The sequence below is a fragment of the Oncorhynchus tshawytscha genome, linkage group LG33 (genome assembly GCF_018296145.1).
Source record: "Oncorhynchus tshawytscha isolate Ot180627B linkage group LG33, Otsh_v2.0, whole genome shotgun sequence".
In the NCBI taxonomy this organism is placed as follows: domain Eukaryota; kingdom Metazoa; phylum Chordata; class Actinopteri; order Salmoniformes; family Salmonidae; genus Oncorhynchus; species Oncorhynchus tshawytscha.
The window spans coordinates 47,082,436-47,092,053 of record NC_056461.1 but is presented as its reverse complement, the minus strand read 5'-3'; the positions used below and the strand labels follow the sequence as shown (position 1 = coordinate 47,092,053).

Below are 9,618 nucleotides of genomic sequence, written 5' to 3'. Positions count from 1 at the left end.
AAGGAATGTATTCTTCAATTATCATGGAAATGAAATAAATAGTAGGAAATAGATGACTATATCTAATTATTTGAGATGTTTTACATTTGTATTTTATTTAACCAGGCACGTCCGTTATTAAGAACAAACCTGGACGAGGCTGAGCAAATTGTTCTCCGCCCTATGGGCTCCCTATCACGGCCGGTTGTGATACAGCCTGGATTCAAACCAGGGTGTTTGTAGTGACGGCACCTAGCGCTGAGATGCATTTACCTTACACCTCTGCGCCACTCGGGAGCCCAACAAAATAGACTGTCAGAAGTGGGATTCGAACCCACGCCTCCAGGGGAGACTGCGACCTGAACGCAGCGCCTTAGACCGCTCGGCCATCCTGACACACTGGATGCAAGGACAACAGTAATGATACTTTCACTCTTCTCACTAAACACAAACAATTGCCTTTTCGATTTAGTTTCCTGTTTTATTGTTCTGAAATAGAGTGTCGTCATATATTCCTGCGACTGTTGCCTTCTAGGAACACAATATTTCACCAATATAAACTGTACGTACATATGGTTTAAAGTTGCAGGGGGAGGAAAGCACATTTTCAAGTTAAGTATAGTTTTTATAAATTCCAGCGTTTGTGTGAAAACCATGTAGGCCAACGATTTATAAACGAGGCAAGATGAGGACACTGGAGACCACGGTACAGACCCGTACACTTTTTGGTAATTAGTGAAACACTTTCCCATGACGAATTACTGCCACCTGGTGGTCAATCCGGTGAATTTAATGTGAATAATCCATTCAGATTTCTGAACAGATAAAAGACTCCAATATTTACAGTTTCTCAATCTCATACATGCATTTTTTTGTAACAACGTTGTCAGTTGTCAAAACGGTGTTCACAAGACACAAAACTATGTGACAGTTTGCAAAACAGGACTTTTTATTTTATTTTTTTTAAATGTAGCTGTCTTCTCAAAACAAATACATTAATCCAAACCAAATGATTACCGTCAGAATGCATTCAAGTGCATTCTTTAAAACATGACTGTCTGCAATAAAGATGAACACAAACATATATGTGTTGAGTCTAAACTAACAAAACAGAAAGTTAGTCTGTCTTTTAAGTAGATTTGATTTGATTTCAGATCAATAGATTGTCTTTGCAGTAACTAAATCATAATGATCAAATTTGGAAATACAACTATCAAAAGATGCAGGAATTATGGGTAATTACTGTCCTTTTTTTTAATGCATATTTCACCCCCCCAACAAATGTTCATACACATCAAATTAAATATTATTCCTGATCAAAAGGAAAAAATAATAATATCCACATTGTGTGTCAGATTCATTCATCACCATCATTGTAATCCAGATGCATGTATTCGATGCAAAGGCTGGTGGGCTCATCGGCTCGGCAACTTTCCACCGACGCAGAAACACAATCTACAAAATAAATAAGGAACCTGGTGAATACAATGTAGGAACACAACTAATATGAACCAAGTCTCAAATCACACCGAAAACAAAGCTTTAATGTTGGAGATGATGTGTTTAGGAGTAAAACCCCAAAGTTACTTACAAAATAACTCAACTTTCTTCTCTGCAATGTTGTCAAGAATCATAGCAGTTAGACAGTCCTCATGACTACATCTTCCCTTATATTCTACTACCGATGAAGACATTTAACATTTCTGTGCAGTCTGCAACGTGTTGATATTCTGTGAGCAAAACACTTTTTTACACTCAACTTTGTATTCATTGATGACAAATTGTATTTAAAGTTTAGCAAAAAAATCGGTCTAAGATATTTGATCCTCGAAACAAAGGCAAGAACTTTATCTGACATTCTGAAAATCTATTTAATCATTTGACCATGGTTGGTTTGCTATAGGTCCGTTTAACCAGTTCATTTGACCATGGTTGGTTTGCTATAGGTCCGTTTAACCAGTTCATTTGACCATGGTTGGTTTGCTATAGGTCCGTTTAACCAGTTCATTTGACCATGGTTGGTTTGCTATAGGTCCGTTTAACCAGTTCATTTGACCATGGTTGGTTTGCTCTAGGTCCGTTTAACCAGTTCATTTGACCATGGTTGGTTTGCTATAGGTCCGTTTAACCAGTTCATTTGACCATGGTTGGTTTGCTATAGGTACATGTAACCACAAATCATTTGACCATGGTTAGTTTGCTATAGGTCCGTTTAACCAGTTCATTTGACCATGGTTGGTTTGCTCTAGGTCCGTTTAACCAGTTCATTTGACCATGGTTGGTTTGCTATAGGTCCGTTTAACCAGTTCATTTGACCATGGTTGGTTTGCTATAGGTCCGTTTAACCAGTTCATTTGACCATGGTTGGTTTGCTATAGGTCCGTTTAACCAGTTCATTTGACCATGGTTGGTTTGCTCTAGGTCCGTTTAACCAGTTCATTTGACCATGGTTGGTTTGCTCTAGGTCCGTTTAACCAGTTCATTTGACCATGGTTGGTTTGCTATAGGTCCGTTTAACCAGTTCATTTGACCATGGTTGGTTTGCTATAGGTACATGTAACCACAAATCATTTGACCATGGTTAGTTTGCTATAGGTCCGTTTAACCAGTTCATTTGACCATGGTTGGTTTGCTCTAGGTCCGTTTAACCAGTTCATTTGACCATGGTTGGTTTGCTATAGGTACATGTAACCACAAATCATTTGACCATGGTTAGTTTGCTATAGGTCCGTTTAACCAGTTCATTTGACCATGGTTGGTTTGCTCTAGGTCCGTTTAACCAGTTCATTTGACCATGGTTGGTTTGCTATAGGTACATGTAACCACAAATCATTTGACCATGGTTAGTTTGCTATAGGTCCGTTTAACCAGTTCATTTGACCATGGTTGGTTTGCTCTAGGTCCGTTTAACCAGTTCATTTGACCATGGTTGGTTTGCTATAGGTCCGTTTAACCAGTTCATTTGACCATGGTTGGTTTGCTATAGGTCCGTTTAACCAGTTATATATATATATTTGACCATGGTTGGTTTGCTCTAGGTCCGTTTAACCAGTTCATTTGACAATGGTTGGTTTGCTCTAGGTCCGTTTAACCAGTTCATTTGACCATGGTTGGTTTGCTATAGGTCCGTTTAACCAGTTCATTTGACCATGGTTGGTTTGCTATAGATACATGTAACCACAAATCTTTGGCCATGGTTAGTTTGCTATAGGTACATGTAACCACAAATCATTTGACCATGGTTAGTTTGCTATAGGTCCGTTTAACCAGTTCATTTGACCATGGTTGGTTTGCTATAGGTCCGTTTAACCAGTTCATTTGACCATGGTTGGTTTGCTCTAGGTCCGTTTAACCAGTTCATTTGACCATGGTTGGTTTGCTATAGGTCCGTTTAACCAGTTCATTTGACCATGGTTGGTTTGCTATAGGTCCGTTTAACTCCAGTTAATTTTGACCATGGTTGTTTTGCTATAGGTACGTGCAGCTGTCCTGGCCTCCTCTTCCTCCTTCAGTGCAGCTGTCCTGGCCTCCTCTTCCTCGTTCAGTGCAGCTGTCCTAGCCTCCTCTTCCTCCTTCAGTGCAGCTATCCTGGCCTCCTCTTCCTCCTTCAGTGCAGCTGTCCTGGCCTCCTCTTCCTCATTAATCTGCTCCACTATGTGCCCTGGGCCGGGCTCTGGACACACGGAGAGAGATAATGATATTACTACGAAACTATATATATATATATTATTATATATTATATATATATATATATATATATGAGTCGATTCAAGTAGACTATAAAGCTCCAGACCTCAGAGACTGGTTTGTACTGGAATACAGAGCGAACTGTTATGCTTGTTTGATCACATGTTGATGTAACTTGTTGAAAGGGCTTCATTCCCGTCTTCACTTTCTCCTATAATTAAACAACATCGTCTGTGTATGAATATAATAGCAATAAGGCACAAGGGGGTCTGATATATAGCCAATATACCACAGCGAAGGACTGTATCCAGGCACTCCGCGTTGCGTCGTGCTCGAGAACAGCCCTTAGCCGTGGTGTATTGGCCATATATCAGACCCCCTTGTGCCTTATTGCTTAAGTATACTATATTGAATGTGTTTATACGACATTACCTTGTGATCCAGAACAGCTTCATCTACGGGGCGGTGTGTAGTATGGTTGGTGTGTAGTATGGTTGGTGTGTAGTATGGTTGGTGTGTGGTATGGTTGGTGTGTAGTATGGTTGGTGTGTAGTATGGTTGGTGTGTAGTATGGTTGGTGTGTAGTATGGTTGGTGTGTAGTATGGTTGGTGTGAAGTATGGTTGGTGTGTAGTATGGTTGGTGTGTAGTTTGGCAGTCTGCCACACCACACAGGCAGGCTGTTTATCCTCCAGACAGAAGAGCTTGAATTTCTCTCCGTGCAGACTGCAGAACATCTCAAACGTCCTCTGAGTTTCTAGCTGGGACGGTGAGAAGGCCTCACACTGGTTTCTCAAGGCCACGTTAGGATGATTTTCACAACCTCTTCCTGTAAAGTGGACATTCCCAAAGTTCCTTTAGTCTCCTGCAGACAGGCTTTACAGAAGACAGACAGGCTCTACAGAAGACAGACAGGCTTTACAGAAGACAGACAGGCTTTACAGAAGACAGACAGGCTTTACAGAAGACAGACAGGCTTTACAGAAGACAGACAGGCTCTACAGAAGACAGACAGGCTTTACAGAAGACAGACAGGCTTTACAGAAGACAGACAGGCTTTACAGAAGACAGACAGGCTTTTTCGGAAGACAGACAGACTTTTTCGGAAGACAGACAGGCTTTACAGAAGACAGACAGGCTTTACAGAAGACAGACAGGTTTTTCGGAAGACAGACAGGCTTTTTCGGAAGACAGACAGGCTTTTTCGGAAGACAGACAGGCTTTACAGAAGACAGACAGGCTTTACAGAAGACAGACAGGCTTTTTCGGAAGACAGACAGGCTTTTTCGGAAGACAGACAGGCTTTACAGAAGACAGACAGGCTTTACAGAAGACAGACAGGCTTTACAGAAGACAGACAGGCTTTACAGAAGACAGACAGGCTTTTCGGAAGACAGACAGGCTTTTTCGGAAGACAGACAGGCTTTACAGAAGACAGACAGGCTTTACAGAAGACAGACAGGCTTTACAGAAGACAGACAGGCTTTACAGAAGACAGACAGGCTTTACAGAAGACAGACAGGCTCTACAGAAGACAGACAGGCTTTACAGAAGACAGACAGGCTCTACAGAAGACAGACAGGCTTTACAGAAGACAGACAGGCTTTACAGAAGACAGACAGGCTCTACAGAAACTGTGGCTACACCTCAGGTTGACAGGATTCTTGAAGACAAACAGGACAGGAGAGATCCTGCTCTGGGAGAGACGATATGGAAGCCATTCTGGGATGGCTTCTGAGGAGAAAGGTAATGTAACATCTAATCAATGTCACAAGTTCTGAGACGGATATAAAAATCAAGGAAAGTTTATTAAACAAATTCAGGTTTAGCTTTGCTTGTTGTCAGAGACACAATAACCGTAACACATTAACAAGCATCCATGAAATGGTTTCTTAGATCGGATACTTCTGCTCAAGAGCTGTCTGAAATACAAATGTAGCTACTTTTAGAAATGTATTTGGAACTTTAAGCAACTTTTGAAAAGTGACTCAAACTGCTAAAATGCATTTTCCCTCTAAATGACACAAAACTATTTTTTATTTTCTCACACACTCAGTCACAACACCCGTGACTGGCTGCAAAAGTGCATTGTGAGTGACGTCAGCAGCAGGCGCTCTGCTCGTGCACAGGCCAGCAGCAATTACCGCAAATTGCAAATCATCTGCCTGTGCACGAGCTGAGCGCCTGATGCTGACTTCACTCACAATGCACTTTTGCAGCCAGTCACGATAACTACCAATACACTGCTTAAAACTATAATTGTTCAGAATGTGTAGGTTTACTAGATAAAAAGAAAATAAATAAAATGTAATTGTTCAATAACGTGTAATGTGAAAATTTTCAATAATAAAATGTGTTGTGTTTAAAAATAAAAATATCTGATCATATAAAATGCGTTGTGTTTATATTAATTTTACTACAAAAAAATGTGATAAACAAACAAATCTAAACTAACAAATGTCAAATCATATTTTTGGCTGAGATAGCCAGTCAATTTGAGTAACGTTATTGTGTATTCTACGTAATGACGTACTTTTACGTTATTACGCGATGACATCACAACGTCATTTAGCAACAAATCGACCTGCCTTGAGCATATAATTGAACACATTTATGAAGATTTTACACTATTGTGGAGAGATGTACTGTTTGGATTCTTTCCATACAATAGAAATAAGCGGAATCATTTCTGTGTAATTAATTTCATTATTCTTTTGGCCAAATTTCATATCCACAAATGTAAATTTACAAACAGAAAACCACATTTTCGTACCCTACAAAAAGAAATTGAACTGTATTTTAAGACGGTTAAATGCTCTACTAACAAAAAAGCTGTTAGAATTGTAAGTATATGCATGTCCCTTAAGGTCCTTGTGTAATTGTAATGTGATATTGTACCCCATAGCCCCGCACCTAGCCCCGCCCCCAGCCCCGCCCCTAGCTCGATTGTCTATTGTTTGTAATCTACGTGTGCTTGTGTTTCCCTCATGTGCTTTATGTATTGATTTGATATTAACAATTAAAAAAATTAAAAATTAAAAAAATTAAAAAAGACCTGCCTCGAGCAATTCCCCCTGGAAATTAGTTGGCAACGAGATTATGAACTCATCATGCCCAGAAAAGGTGAAGGAATGCATTCTGCAATGGTCATGATATGTGTAATAATGTATTATGTTGATAAATTAAGTATTGTCTACTCGAGAAATTTAACATTGCTGTAATTCAGACGTAGCCTACAAAACGTCAATGGAAAAAGTCTGTTCTACCGTTAAACGACGGATCGCATAGAGGAAAATAGTTGAGTTTATATACTTACTACTGTACAGTAGGTCCAATGAAATAAAATGGGACGTAGCCTACAAAATGCCAATGGAAAAAGTATTTCCTAATTTGTTGTAGACTATTTCGCGAGTATGAAATCATCAGTCGGAAAATATAAGGAATGTATTCTTCAATTATCATGGAAATGAAATAAATAGTAGGAAATAGATGACTATATCTAATTATTTGAGATGTTTTACATTTGTATTTTATTTAACCAGGCACGTCCGTTATTAAGAACAAACCTGGACGAGGCTGAGCAAATTGTTCTCCGCCCTATGGGCTCCCTATCACGGCCGGTTGTGATACAGCCTGGATTCAAACCAGGGTGTTTGTAGTGACGGCACCTAGCGCTGAGATGCATTTGCCTTACACCTCTGCGCCACTCGGGAGCAACAAAATAGACTGTCAGAAGTGGGATTCGAACCCACGCCTCCAGGGGAGACTGCGACCTGAACGCAGCGCCTTAGACCGCTCGGCCATCCTGACACACTGGATGCAAGGTCAGCAGTAATTATAATTTCACTCTTCTCACTAAACACAAACGATTGCCTTTTCGATTTAGTTTCCAGTTTTATTGTTCTGAAATAGAGTGTCGTCATATATTCCTGTGACTGTTGCCTTCTAGGAACACAATATTTCACCAATATAAACTGTACGTACATATGGTTTAAAGTTGCAGGAAAGCACATTTTCAAGTTAAGTATAGTTTTTATAAATTCCAGCGTTTGTGTGAAAACCATGTAGGCCAACGATTTATAAACGAGGCAAGATGAGGGCACTGGAGACCACGAAGATACAGACCCGTACACTTTTTGGTAATTAGTGAAACACTTTCCCATGACGAATTACTGCCACCTGGTGGTCAATCCGGTGAATTTAATGTGAATAATCCATTCAGATTTCTGAACAGATAAAAGACTCCAATATTTACAGTTTCTCAATCTCATACATGCATTTTTTTGTAACAACGTTGTCAGTTGTCAAAACGGTGTTCACAAGACACAAAACTATGTGACAGTTTGCAAAACAGGACTTTTTATTTTATTTTTTTAAATGTAGCTGTCTTCTCAAAACAAATACATTAATCCAAACCAAATGATACCGTCAGAATGCATTCAAGTGCATTCTTTAAAACATGACTGTCTGCAATAAAGATGAACACAAACATATATGTGTTGAGTCTAAACTAACAAAACAGAAAGTTAGTCTGTCTTTTAAGTAGATTTGATTTGATTTCAGATCAATAGATTGTCTGCAGTAACTAAATCATAATGATCAAATTTGGAAATACAACTATCAAAAGATGCAGGAATTATGGGTAATTACTGTCCTTTTTTTTAATGCATATTTCACCCCCCCAACAAATGTTCATACACATCAAATTAAATATTATTCCTGATCAAAAGGAAAAAAAAATAATATCCACATTGTGTGTCAGATTCATTCATCACCATCATTGTAATCCAGATGCATGTATTCGATGCAAAGGCTGGTGGGCTCATCGGCTCGGCAACTTTCCACCGACGCAGAAACACAATCTACAAAATAAATAAGGAACCTGGTGAATACAATGTAGGAACACAACTAATATGAACCAAGTCTCAAATCACACCGAAAACAAAGCTTTAATGTTGGAGATGATGTGTTTAGGAGTAAAACCCCAAAGTTACTTACAAAATAACTCAACTTTCTTCTCTGCAATGTTGTCAAGAATCATAGCAGTTAGACAGTCCTCATGACTACATCTTCCCTTATATTCTACTACCGATGAAGACATTTAACATTTTGTGCAGTCTGCAACGTGTTGATATTCTGTGAGCAAAACACTTTTTTACACTCAACTTTGTATTCATTGATGACAAAATTGTATTTAAAGTTTAGCAAAAAAAATGGGTCTAAGATATTTGATCCTGGAAACAAAGACAAGAACTTTATCTGACATTCTGAAAATCTATTTAATCATTTGACTGTTGTTAGTTTGCTATAGGTCCGTTTAACCAGTTCATTTGACCATGGTTGGTTTGCTATAGGTCCGTTTAACCAGTTCATTTGACCATGGTTGGTTTGCTATAGGTCCGTTTAACCAGTTCATTTGACCATGGTTGGTTTGCTATAGGTCCGTTTAACCAGTTCATTTGACCATGGTTGGTTTGCTATAGGTCCGTTTAACCAGTTCATTTGACCATGGTTGGTTTGCTATAGGTCCGTTTAACCAGTTCATTTGACCATGGTTGGTTTGCTCTAGGTCCGTTTAACCAGTTCATTTGACTGTTGTTAGTTTGCTATAGGTCTGTTTAACCAGTTCATTTGACCATGGTTGGTTTGCTATAGGTCCGTTTAACCAGTTCATTTGACCATGGTTGGTTTGCTCTAGGTCCGTTTAACCAGTTCATTTGACCATGGTTGGTTTGCTATAGGTCCGTTTAACCAGTTCATTTGACCATGGTTGGTTTGCTCTAGGTCCGTTTAACCAGTTCATTTGACCATGGTTGGTTTGCTATAGGTCCGTTTAACCAGTTCATTTGACCATGGTTGGTTTGCTATAGATACATGTAACCACAAATCATTTGACCATGGTTAGTTTGCTATAGGTCCGTTTAACCAGTTCATTTGACCATGGTTGGTTTGC

The 9,618-nt window shown here is 39.2% G+C and overlaps 2 non-coding genes across 2 annotated transcripts; both read right to left on the bottom strand.

Annotated features, from left to right (window-relative positions):
* Positions 1–292: 292 nt before the first annotated feature.
* trnal-cag lies at positions 293–375 on the bottom strand. Its single transcript has one exon. It is a non-coding gene; the product is annotated as a tRNA-Leu (tRNA).
* A 7,017-nt stretch (positions 376–7,392) lies between these two features.
* trnal-cag lies at positions 7,393–7,475 on the bottom strand. Its single transcript has one exon. It is a non-coding gene; the product is annotated as a tRNA-Leu (tRNA).
* Between the last annotated feature and the right edge of the window lie 2,143 nt (positions 7,476–9,618).